This window comes from Silurus aristotelis, assembly GCF_946808225.1.
Source record: "Silurus aristotelis genome assembly, chromosome: 13".
In the NCBI taxonomy this organism is placed as follows: domain Eukaryota; kingdom Metazoa; phylum Chordata; class Actinopteri; order Siluriformes; family Siluridae; genus Silurus; species Silurus aristotelis.
The window spans coordinates 25887160-25900395 of record NC_139586.1 but is presented as its reverse complement, the minus strand read 5'-3'; the positions used below and the strand labels follow the sequence as shown (position 1 = coordinate 25900395).

The following is a 13236-nucleotide window of genomic DNA, read 5'->3' as shown; positions in this document are numbered from 1 at the left end:
AATATGTTTCCATACTAGAGCTTGAACCAATAAAACAGACACTTAAAAATCCCATTAAAAATAAAAATACAGATTTCAACAAAAGATATTGAATGTAATCCCTCATTTCTCATACACTTTATTACACTCATTACATTCTTTTTTTGCATTAAAACTGCTCACAAACCCATACAACTTTCTTTTCAATGTTATTATGTTAATTACAATTATACACCCATCATTTATATTTATTATGTATTTATTTATGGATATATCGATGTATTTATTGCACATAGAATTTATATGGGAATAAATACAAACCATACAGTTACCATTGAACCATTTTTTTTTTATTTCTTTCTTAAAATCTGTATAAAAGTCTTTACATCACACACCATCCAGGCGCAAGACCCTGCAGCGAAAATCGACCGTGAGCGAGTGCGAAGTTGAAATCTTTTATTTCAAACAGCATACTTAATTTAACAGTGAACAGGAACGGATTTATTTTATAGACGTTCCATATTGTGTAGATAATCTACACAATATGGAAATTAGTATTGGGACACTTGACTTTTCCAGCCAAACTGTTACCACAAAGTTGGGAGCACACAGTTGGAGGCAGTATTATGAAGTTTTAAAAAACCTGATATAGCATGACAATTCCCCAGCTTAATGAAAATATGATCTCCATGCTATGAAGTGGAAGATCTCCTGCTATAGAGCTCTGAGCTTAACCCCGTTGAACACATTTGGGATGAATTCTTCACGCTGACTGCACCCCGAGCCTTCTCAGCTTACCTACATCAGTATCTGACTTTAGTAAAGTGGCTGAAGGAGCACAAATCTCTACAAGAAAACTCCAAAATCTAGTGGAACATCTTCCCAGAAGAGTGGAAGTTATTGTAAGAGCAAATGGGGCCCAAATGTGGAATGATGGGATGTTCAGAAAGCACACGCAAATCTTTAGGCAGAAAATAGGACGTAGAAATGTAAGGTGGTAAAAGTAACGATGTTACATCTGGGTGCATCAGAGCACCGTTTTCCTGGAAGAGCTGCACACCATGTTTTATTCTGTACATAGTGCATAGAACAGCATTGTGCATAATAACAGGTGCATGTATTATGCCTTGTGTGTGATAGAGAGAGAGAGAGAGAGAGAGAGAGAGAGAGAGAGAGAGAGCGAGGGAGAGGGAGATGAGAGTAGTTCAGTTGCTGTTTGCTCTGCAGTGGCACGTTGTTCTGGGCCTCTGACCGACCAAGTAAACAGAACAGAAAAGCCTCATACTCCAACCGTTTCCTACCAAATAAGGCCAAGTCAGGCACTACACAGAGGAGCAGCACTCTACCACACTCCAGTGCGCACACACACACACACACACACACACACACACACACACACACACGTTTTTCTCCCCTGCCTGCTCACTCACTCTCTTTTTTTTTATCTCACGCTCACTGCCTCTCGAGTTTTTTACCCCTTTGCTTCACTTCCTCTCTGTCACTTTAAGTCTCTCATTCACCTGCTCCTTCTCCATGTCGTGTTTACTCTCTCATACTGCCTCTCTCTTTTACACACAGAATCTACCACCTGGATTTGCCCCAGACGTTCTCAAAATGGCGTCTGAGCTGGTGTGTTGTTCGCTTTAAGTCGGACTCGAGCTTCCCGTCTGACGATTTCTAGATTAGAAACAGCTTTCCGTGGCCTCCTGCGCGGTGTCGGGTTTCTCTCGCGTGGAGTGAATCTTTTTCAAGTGCACTCTTTTTTTTTAATACCTTTTGTAGGTAGAGGTTTTTCAGAGGAAATGTTCAAACCAGAGGTACCCTGTGAAGGGTCACAAATCAAACTTGATTGAGGGATGTGGGGGTGAAAATAAATGTTGCATGGGACTAAATATTATATAAATATTAAAGTTATTGTGGTTCCTCTCATTTATGATTTTAAAATTTTAAAAGATAGATAGATAACAGATAATTACTCTCTGTTGTAGTTCTATTTCAGTAAAAAAAATATATAGTACAATAATAATAAACAATATAATAAACAATAAAAAAATTTGTACAATAGAGTACAGTGCCTGGTATACCACATTATATATATATATATATATATATATATATATATATATATATATATATATATATATATATATATATATATATATATATATATATATATGTATATATACACTCTATGGGCAAAAGTATTGGGGCACTTGATTTACAATATGTGGTTTTAAAAATGTTTTCTTCAAATTTGCCCACAAACTTGGAGACTAGAATGTCTTTAGACAATTTGGTAGCATTACATTTTCCCTTTACCCCAACTAGGAGACCCAAACTCGTTCCAGCATGACAATGTCTTTGTGCACAAAGCCAGCTCCATAAAACTGTGGTTTAAATGAATAGAGAAATTGAATTGTGGTTTAAATGAATAGAGCATTTCCTGCTATAGAGCCCTAAACCTAGCCCTATTGAACACCTTTGGCATGAATTGGAATGCTGACTGCACCCCAGGCCTCCTCACCTCATCTACATCAGTACCTGATGTTTCTAATGCCCTTATGGCTGAATGACCACAAATCTCTACAATCAAACTCGAAAAATTCATTGGAACATCTTTCCAGAAGAATAAAGATTATAATAGCAGCATATGAAGAATAAAGGTAGAATGGGATGTTCAAAAAGCACATTTAAATCTTGTGATCAGGTGCCCATAAACCTTAGTCCAGCGGTCACCAACCTTTTTGAAACTGAGAGCTACTTCTTGGGTACCATTAATGTGAAGGGCTACCAGTGTGATACACACATCTGAAATAACAAATTTGCTCAATTTACCTTTTATCATATGTTATTATTAATAATTAATGATATTCATTTATGTAAAGACACTAATAATGTTAATGATTTCTCATAATAATGATCAACAATGATTTAACAAAGTAGGAAACAGCTATTTTTAGAAAAGGCCCACGGGCTACTCATGTGGTCCTTGCGGGCTACCTGGTGCCCGTGGGCACCACGTTGGTGACCCCTGCCTTAGTCTATGTATTGTATGTGACCATGCAAAAAAATAAGGTTTGTGTTACAGGATTTGTAAAAATTCATTAAAAGCTTTACAAAATTGCATTTAGTTTTGCTTATAGAATCATTCTGTGTATTTCTACAATCAGGGATTATGGTCCGGTCACGATTAACATAATAATAAACAACACAATAAACGACTGACTCCACGCTGTTGCCCGTCTTTATGCGCCTCTTTTCCTGTGCATCTCCATCAAAGTAATGAATTCATAATCCTAGCAGTGGCCTTCGTAGATGTTTATCAGTCCATGTGGCTTCGCTGTAACAGACTGCTCTTCTTTCTCCGTGGCGACCTGGGCGAGCTTTACACATAAGCTTAGTGTATTCATATGCATCTTATCTGCACGCTAGAGCTGGGAGATGAAAGCCAGTGAAATTTCTGTCACAGGAGATAATGTGTTTGAGAGCTGGGTGTTGAATAGAGGTCCCTCAGGGCTTCATGTGAGGCCCCACAATTCATCTGCTCCAAAAGCCAAACTTGCTGCTTTCAGCCTTGCAAATAAAAGCATGTGAATGTGAATCCAAACAGAAACAGGACGACTGCTCTAGTGAAACACCAGGAAATGAAAAAATGATATTAAATTCTTTACTTATTCATCTTCTCAGTGATTGGCTGATAGAAATTTCATTAACACTGTAGTAGCGGAGTCATAACTGTGCGTTTGCTTGTTGTTATTTTCTTCTTTAGGCTAATATTATACTTTAATAAATTGACAAATATGCACGTGTCTGCATGATAAAAAAAAAAAAAAGAAACTTTCCATTACTAGCTAGAATTGTTCATACATGATTCATACATGATCGTATATGCATCCAATTCTACATTTAATCCCCATTTGCTGTTATAGTAACCTCCACTCATCTGGGAAGATGTTTCACTAGTTTTTGTAATGGCTTGTAGAGATTTGTGGAGATTCATTCAGACACAAGGGTGTTAATAAAGCCAGGTTCTGATGTAGGTGAGGTGAGAAGGCCTGGGGTGCTGTGAACATTCCAATTTATCCTAAAGGTGTTTAATAGGTTGAGGCCAGAGCTCTACAGCAGGAGATCTTCCACTCCAGTCCATGTAAAGCATGTCGTCATGGAGCTGGCTTTGTGCACAGGGGCAGTGTCATCCTGGAACAGGTTTGGGTCTCGTCAATCATGTAAAGAAAAATTCAATGCTACCTTGATCAGGTGTCCTATTTCTTTTTTACATATAGCTAAACCGAAATACTAGGACATAAGAGACATGTTATATGGATGGATAGGAGATGAATACATGTGTAAAACAAATTTGCTTAAACAAACGGCAAACGAGAGACACTGAGCGAGGTGAGTGTGCTCATTGTGGTGAATGTGGTGAATGTGCTAAAGTGCTAATTATGGAGGATGTTACTTAAATGTCCAAACAGACATGTGACATGGTCCAATGAGGTGCAGAAGTGGATGGGAAAATCCATGACTGTTCTCCTGATCATTTGAAATGGTGTGCAGGGTAATCCATATGTTTCTCTTCTCTGTAATTGTTCTCATTTGCCCACATGACTTTAACCTGCGCTATAGTTTTGCCAGTAAGCCACATAGCTAATGTTTATACACACCTGATGAGGCACTCATCCCTTCCCCTTTTCACTATGCTCTCCATAACAGTTTTCCTAGTGAAAATCAGATGAAAAAACTCAACTGGTTCACTAAACAAAATCCATAAACACTTCTAAGAAGCAGCCTTACAATAAAAACCCACTTTGCCACAAGGCTTTTGTCTATCACCGGCTTTATAATTATAATTGCTTCTGTCCTGTTCCCACGCTGAGCTCACCCCTGACTTCATAACTTTTGAAAGTGCAACTTTTTTTTTCTGAAATGCATGAACCTGTTATACAAGCAGGAATTAGCTGTGAACTTAGCAAAAAGCCAAACGTTAACAGCTAACAGCTGAAAATAGGAATGCAGGGGATGCTCATGAGGAGGTGAGGTGTGATGTGAGTCTGTAGCTCACAGATCACAATCATCGACTTCTTCCTGTGGGTGGCAAGCTTGTCTGATATATATATATATATATTTGTATTTTGCATAGCATATTGACTCAACCACTGGACAGTGACTCATAGGCAGGTTTTAGACTTGAACTCCAAATCGTCAAGTCATTTAAACCCTCACCGTCTTTGTCACCTTTATACTTTATGATGTGACTAGAGAAGCAGCTGTCCATGGTATTATTCAAGTCTAATTTATGCATATCAGTAAAATCATCCAAAAATTATTTCTGAGAACATTCTGAAGTCATTAAATGTCATTCTTATAGATTTATATATCCTATATAAATGAGATTACGGTGGAGGCTAAAAACGTATAAACCGTGTGGGGATTTGAACTTACAACGTTGCGATCACATCTAATATAGTAGCTTAAGGCTACAATTGCTATGAACAGTTTTGCAGTCAAGGGTCCGTCAGTGAACTGTTACTGTGAATTTTACCCCAGATGAAGACAGGAGTCACTCTAAATTTTACTCCAAAATGCCCGTATCTTCTCAAGGACTCACGACGTCAATACCATCACCTCTAGTTTGCTAATTAGCACAGACATATGGTGATAAATTTATGAATTTTAACATTATATTTGGAATCTATTTAGTTTTGTGACAATGTCCATGCTTGAGATTTTTATACAAAGTATACTGAATTGAATTATTAGCTAACAGTTATTAGCTACGCTTGTATGTGTGTTCATGCGTACAATTATCCAATCTTGTGTCAGCAGTGCAGTTTACAAAACCATTCAGATGCAGGTCAAAAGCTTCAGTTATTTTTCATGTTATATGTATCAGAATAAAAACGTGTCATGGTGGAACATTTCACAATCTGCTAATGTCCTGGGATTTTTTAGAACGTTTAAATTTACAGCATTGAACAGAGCAGCAATGGAATTAATGCATGGGGACCCAGGAGTGGCAGCATGGTGTGCCTGGGATTTGAACTCATGACCTTCGGATTCATAGTTCAAGTTCAAAAGCAACAGTCTTTAGATTTGTGGGGGAAAATCTGCAGTTCTGTGGATAAAAACTCCTGGTTTGTTCAGTGAGCTCATTGTAAACCAAATAACTACTCTATGCAATCATGATGAGCAGAAAATCAAAATTCAATTCATAATTTATAATTTAAACCATGTCTAACTTGAAACATGCAACATCAGTACAAGATCGAATCACGTTCCCATCCTGTGGAAAAACCTCACATGACAAGTTGAATGGAGAATTCCATAAGGACAAGTCTACAGGTGTTATAATGAACTGGCCAGGAAGCCACTGTTTGTGTGCCTCTATAGAGCATCTTAACCACTGCTTTCACAAATGAAGACATTTGCAGCACCCAAAAAAAAAGGCAAGGCTCAACAAGGTTTATTACACCCTTATGGATTGCCCTTGTCGAGCAGTAAGTGCTCCTTTGTCATTCCCCACACTCTGGTGAAATTTACCACACTAAGCTCGAGCTCAACACCTGGGGACAGCGCTGTCGAGGAAAGCCCGAGATTTATACGCCTGATTAAAGCAGGCAGGTGTGAATAAGAGGTGCAGTGGGGAAAATCAACATGAAAACCACAGTTTCATTTTTACAGGACCTTCGTATTGATCAGCTCCTATACCTTTATGCTGTTCTGCATCGCCTGGGATTTTTAAACAAAGAATGTTTTTGTTCAAATGATGCTAACATCCAGAAACCCAATCCGAATAATTTATCCTGATGTATTCAGCAAATTATATCATTTTGGGGACTCTGAGTTTTGGGAAAACAGCATTTGTTCCATCATATTGTTGTGTTGTAAAATTGGCTGCTTTTTCTCTCGGAAATACGTCATTTGTGTTGTACGAATAAAAGTGAAAATTTTGGACATTTACAGCATTTTCCAAATGCCCTTATTTAGAGGGACTTACAGTTATCTCACTTATACAGCTGAGCAGTTAAGGGCCATACTCAAGGGCCCAACAGTGGCAGCTTTGTGGTGCTGGGATTTGAACCACTGACCTTCCAATCAGAAGTTCAACATCTTATCCACTGAGATACCCTGTCCCTTCTTGAATTTCTTTAATTATTATTATTATTATTATTATTATTATTAATAATTATTTTTGCTGATATTAATTTGTATTATTAATTGAATTTGATGTATTTGTATAGCGCATTCAACAGTGGATATTGGCACAGACAGAGGTAGTTGTGGTGGTGGTGGTGGTGAGAAAAAAAACAACCCTGAAGCAATAAGAGGAAGAAACTGATAAAATCTCTGATGAGTGAACTCTAGTACAAAACATTTTGGCAATTAATCCTAAGTGGTTTTAGCTCAGTTGTTAGGATGTTGGACTACGATGTTGGTTAAGATGTTTGGCTTTTGGCAGACCCTTTTATCCAGAGCGACCTCTAACTAAGCAGTTTAGGGTTAAGGGCCTTGCTCTAGTTCCCAGCAGTTCCAGTTTGGTGGTGCTGAGATTTGAACTTGGGACCTTCCCATTGTTAATGTGTCCAATGCCTTAAACCACTAACTTCTTGTTAACTCAAAGTGCATGTTTTTCTTGAACGGAAAACTCCATAGCGCCAATAAATATTCACTATATACTAGACACTTGTATCATTTGCTCAGAAGGTTGTGGATTCAAATCCCAGCACCACCAACTTGCCCCTGCTGGATCTTTTGAGCAATGTCTTTAACCCTCAACTGCTTATTTGTATAAATGTTGCTCTGGATGGAGGTGTCTGCCTCATGGTTATTTCGGCTGTCTGGAGAGTGAATATTATTATTAATACAGTGGTCTGATATCACGTAATTAAACTTGAACCTTTGAACAGTTATTCTTATAACCGTTTTTCAAATTTGAATGGAAATCCTGTAAACCGTCGGATTGCCTTTCCTAAAAAGAATGTGTGAATTACATATTTTGTCATTTTAGTTTTTTTGAGAAGACATATTTTGACATGTTCCTAGGGAACCAGTGACCAGTATTCCTGTACTTTTCCTGTCTCTGGATCTGCCTGGTTGGTCCCGGCACCCTACCTCTGGACGGAGTACTCCTTGATTGGTGGTCACTCTGTTCAGCTGGAAATAGCCTTGAATTGGCAGCCTAGGGATCCATGAGCTTATGAAGCAACAGAGGCGCTTTATAGATGGATTTAAACTGTAGTTAATGGCAACAGTCTACTACAATGGCAACACCTTAACAATTATATTGATTAAATATATTGAATGAACATTCGGTGCCACTCAGATGAGGATTCCCTTTTGAGTCTGGTTCCTCTCAAGGTTTCTTCCTCATGCCATCTCAGAAAGTTTTCCTTTCCACAGAAGCCACTGTCTCACTCATTCGGGACAAACTTACAATTATAAGACGCAAACTTACATACTAATTATTACTGATTTATCTCTGTAAAGCTGCTTTGAGACGATTGTCCATTGTTAAAAGTGCTCTACAAATAATAATGAATCGAATATAAAAGACTCAATGTCTCATTGGTGCATTCTTTAGACTTCCTCCTTAACGTTGTTTAGCTACTCAGGTCTAATTACAAGCTAATATTAGCTGTTCTGAGGCTTCCCTTTGTCATTTTTCGACACATCTGAGGGAAATGTTGACGTTCTCGACATATGTGATTTTTGTCACTGTACCTTTACATCATGCTAAACAGCCATTGGCTAGCTAAACCTCAGTTATTTGCTAGCTCCTATTCTCATTTGCCAGGCATCCATATTTCACAGTTGCCTAGCAACAACATTCTCATTATTAACTGTTTTGCCATCTCATTTTGGAAAGTGTTTCCAGTTTAAGGGCACCGCCATGACATTTGGAAGTTTGCGAGGCATCAAAGTCTCACACGTTAAATATCACGGCGTGCAACGTTTGCAGCTGTTGCATCGGAGTTTAATCCCTGTACACAAAGCTGAGGCTTGGCATATTGAAAGCCAGCCAATGATCTGCCTTTATGTCCACAGTCTGTACCGTCTCTATCTTTGACTTCTGTCTGACGCGAGACAATTGTGCGATATTCAGACGATGCAGACAGAAGATGATATCACAAGACACTAAATACTGAAATAAACAGGACCCCCCCCCCCCCAAAAAAAAAAGAAGAAGAAAAAAAAACGGGATTGATGTTTCATGGTGTTGCATTTTTTTCACCCTCTTGACCCAGCAGACATCCCAAGAGTATAACTACAAGCATCCCACATTCACGGCTTTGAAGATCTCACTGCCCTCTGCCTCCCGCTGCTTTGATTCAGCGCTCGGAGGAATATTGATTCGCCCGCCTTCGCTCTATCTCTCCTCAATATTTCATTCTTCTCATATCATAGTCATACCATTATCACAATTGGCTGCAATGCTATTGTCTGTGTTCGCTAAAGGCATGAGAAAACTCTTTGTGTTACCCATTAGGCTTACGTTATCATTTAGTCGATGTATTGTTAACGATAAAACACCCGGCTGGTGTAACCGGTTATTCTTTCATGTAAAAACAACATGATGTGTAAATGTTTAGTTCATACACAGGGTTTTGTTACACACAGGCTTTACTGTGTTTTGAACTGCAGCTCTGATGTTGGTTCAACGGGGTCGTAGATGTGAACAAAAGATGCACGAAACCAGTGTGAATGATGAGGAAAACATTCCACATGGTATTGAAATAATGAGTAGCAGTTCATATGCATTCTTGGTGTTGCAAACACCATTTTAAAATACTGCACGCAGGTTCGATTTAAATATTCAGTGAAAGAAAACGCAGAAGAAAGTGAAGGTATTTGAAAAGAAATTATTTACTCTTTACCACTGTAAGACATCCAATAGATCAGAGTGGTACGAATTTGAATAAATAAGCATTTATTATTATTTTTTATTTTTTGCCTTTCTTCTTATTTTTAATATTACAGTTAATACTGCTCCTGTACAGTTAATAAGTCGGGTCATTTATTAGCCCCCTGATATTATAGATACTATGAAACCATGACATATTACTACCAGTAGCACCACTAGTGTAGGGTGGAAGTAATTTATGCTACAGATACTGTACATTCTCAGAAAGATGTACAAACCCAGAGCTGGGCTCTCAATTGGGGCCATATTGGTATTTATTTATATTCAATTATTTATTTATTTACTCATTTACATATATATATATATATATATTTTATCTATACTAAAGTAATTTTCTGTAATACATTAATTAACTATTAATTAATGCTGGGTTTTCACTCTGCAACATTTTACACTGTACATTCCTGGTTTTGTGTTAACCAGGATTCAGAGTGCCTGCTTTTACACTGTACTTGCTTAAAATGAAAATGGTCCTAACCTCGTGCCTAAGTGTGAAACGAAGCTACCCCAGGGTTAAATGCAGGGTTAAGAGCGACTCTACCCTGGGGTTAAATGTGGTGTGAAATGTTTTACTGAAATACATATAATTCCTCCCAACTCGTATATTTTCCAGCTCCATGTCCCCTTAGGGCCTTCAAACACTGCACCATCACTATGGAACTGAATTACCTACAGAGTGACAACACACAGAAAAATAGGGGTGTTGTTTCTGTACCTGTAAGATACTGGAAATATACCTTAAGGTGTCAACTGTGGACCTTTGGGTTTTTTTTATTCACGCATTTGTACTATTTTAGGTACATTCCTGTTCCCTTGATTTTTAAAGGAAAGGAAAGTTAAAGTTTACCATTAAGTAGTAACTCCTCACTGGTTCCGCTGGGTGTCGTCGTTTTACCCCCTCAAGTCCCCGGGGCATTATTATTTTTTTTTCAGATTTTTAACATGGCAAAGGGGGAAAACAGAGACCCCCCTCTCCCCTTCTCCCTCTCTTTTTCTTCTCTCTCTCCACCCCCAGCCAGGATTCCCAACCTGAAGAAAAGTGCTTGGACGTGGACACATATTAGCGGAGGAACAGCTGAAAACTATTTCAGCCGGTCGGTCCGCAACTTTTTTTTTTTTCTCAGCTCCACTCGCATTTCAGGGTTTAACTGCGAACCCGAACCGGAACCGGACCATCATGCCGAACTGAAAAGCGGAGATTTCTTATTTCCACCTAAACTTTTAGGGGGGTACGTGTGGATTTTTCTTCACCTCCTTCTCCCTCTTCTGCTTCTTCTTCTTCTTTTTCATGGATGCGACTTAAAGCAGGAATAAAACTGATCCGCATTTGACCCGGACTGACCTGGAGATTTGGACCGGGACAGAGCGCGCGCTGTGGTGAGTTTAACGGAAAAAAACTGTGCGGTTCTGCTTTGATGTTGGTACTAAAAATCCGAATCAACTCCGGAATGCGTGCACACCTATTCATGTACTACTATATTATTCTTTATTTTCTTTTGTTTGTTTTTTTTGTTTTTGTTTTGCTTTATATATATATATATATATATATATATATATATATATATATATATATATATATATATATATATATATATATAAATAAAATAAATAAATAAATAAATAAAATCACTAACAAATCATGACAAATTCCTTATTCATGAAAGCATTACATTTTGATTTTGATTCAGCTTTACAAAATAACATAATAATAACAAACAGAATTTAATAAACACAAAATTGTGCAAAACACCTTTAAAAAAAATAAAATAAAATTTAATCAAATCGGAGCAAAAATTAACCGGTTCCAGTGAAAGCCGCATTTGTCAGGTTTATCCACGGAATTCATTATAAAGCATTAAAAAATAAAATAATGATCATAATTTTCTTTAAGTAAACATTTTTAACATCATGTTTTATTAAAATGATGAGCGGTGTTTGAGCTTCACGAGTCAATCCGAATTCAGATTCGGTTTTGAACCCGGTTTCTTTTTTCTTCTTCTTCTTTTGAACCTTTTATAGAAACAGCTTTAGAAAGTTATTTCCCCTTTAATCATGTATCTACATGTGTATATATATATATATATATATATATATATATATATATATATATATATATATATATATATATATATATATATATTTTAATGCGTTTAAATTAAGAAAAGGAAAAGGGGGAAAAATGGAAACAAAAATAGCACACTAGTTTACTATGTAGTAGGTTTAAATAGCACGTCCCCAACGGTCGCGCGCTCATTGGTCTCCATTGCGACCTGCAAGCATGCGCACTTCCATACTAAAGAGAGCGCACTAACCCTCAGGGCACCTTCCCCATAGTGCTACAGTAGTGCAGCTCTGTTAATGCGCACTGTTTACTTCCCGAGTGCGCAGGACGCCTCTCAGGACTACTTATATATATATATATATATATATATATATATATATATATATATATATATATATATATATATATATATATATATATTTATAAATTGTTCACCATATAAATGGGTTACACATGAATTAAAGATGCTATATTACTATTTGTTAATATTTGGGTTCACAGGTGGAAATGTTACACTGAAAGATTTAGTTTTTGACATTATTTCTATGTTCATTCATTCATTCATTCATTCATTCATTCATTCATTTATTTATTCATTTATTCATTCATTCATTAATGCCTTTATCTATTTATACCTAAGTGTTTTTTTTGTCCTCTGTGCCACTTTAATCTGTTTAACTATTAACTAATGATGGGTTTTTACAATCAAATGTTTCACACTGTATGTTTGAGGTTTGTTATTTGTGAAATACATTCACAGGTGGTACGGAATAAAAAAACAACAAAAAATGCTGATGCAGCTATCTTTGTTTGGTTCGACTATTATAGAGTGAAAAATTGTTTTTATAGGTATCTGGGAGCAACCGGGCATATGTGTTTTGGAGGGTATATATACATATATATGTGTCTTGTATGTGTATTTATGCAGTTACTTTTTCTTAACGAACGAAATAAATCTTCTCGCAATATCCCTTCTACACGTTTAGGTGTTTTTAACTTTTCAGAAACTGGAGACTACATGCATTTATTTCCACGATGCTTGTTTACTGTAATGCGCTCTACCTGAGGGCCTCTGCTGTACCTCGGCTTTAACACCTAGGAGTCTGGCTCCCCTGCTTATCGTTCAGATTTCCTCTCGCATTCAACATTTGGTCAAAGCGTATATTCATCGAATAGCTTCCCTAGGATTCCCAATGATTAAAAACAAAGGGTAAAAGAGCGTTCTCAGTTGCTGGACCTAGGTTCTGAAATGAGGTTGTGGCCTACAATTCAT

At 37.3% G+C, this 13236-nt stretch overlaps 1 protein-coding gene across 19 annotated transcripts in view; it reads left to right on the top strand.

Moving 5' to 3' along the window:
* Nucleotides 1-13236, top strand: part of ptprsa (protein tyrosine phosphatase receptor type Sa) — a 276827-nt gene that overhangs the window by 64532 nt on the left and 199059 nt on the right. For 9 of the 19 annotated variants that reach the window (XM_083558978.1, XM_083558976.1, XM_083558974.1 and 6 more), the window contains exon 1: nucleotides 10837-11278. The exons of the other annotated variants lie outside the window; for them this stretch is intronic. The gene's annotated coding sequence lies outside the window, so the exon portion shown is untranslated. Of the gene's footprint in view, nucleotides 1-10836; nucleotides 11279-13236 lie in introns of those variants that run through there. 19 annotated transcript variants of the gene reach the window in all.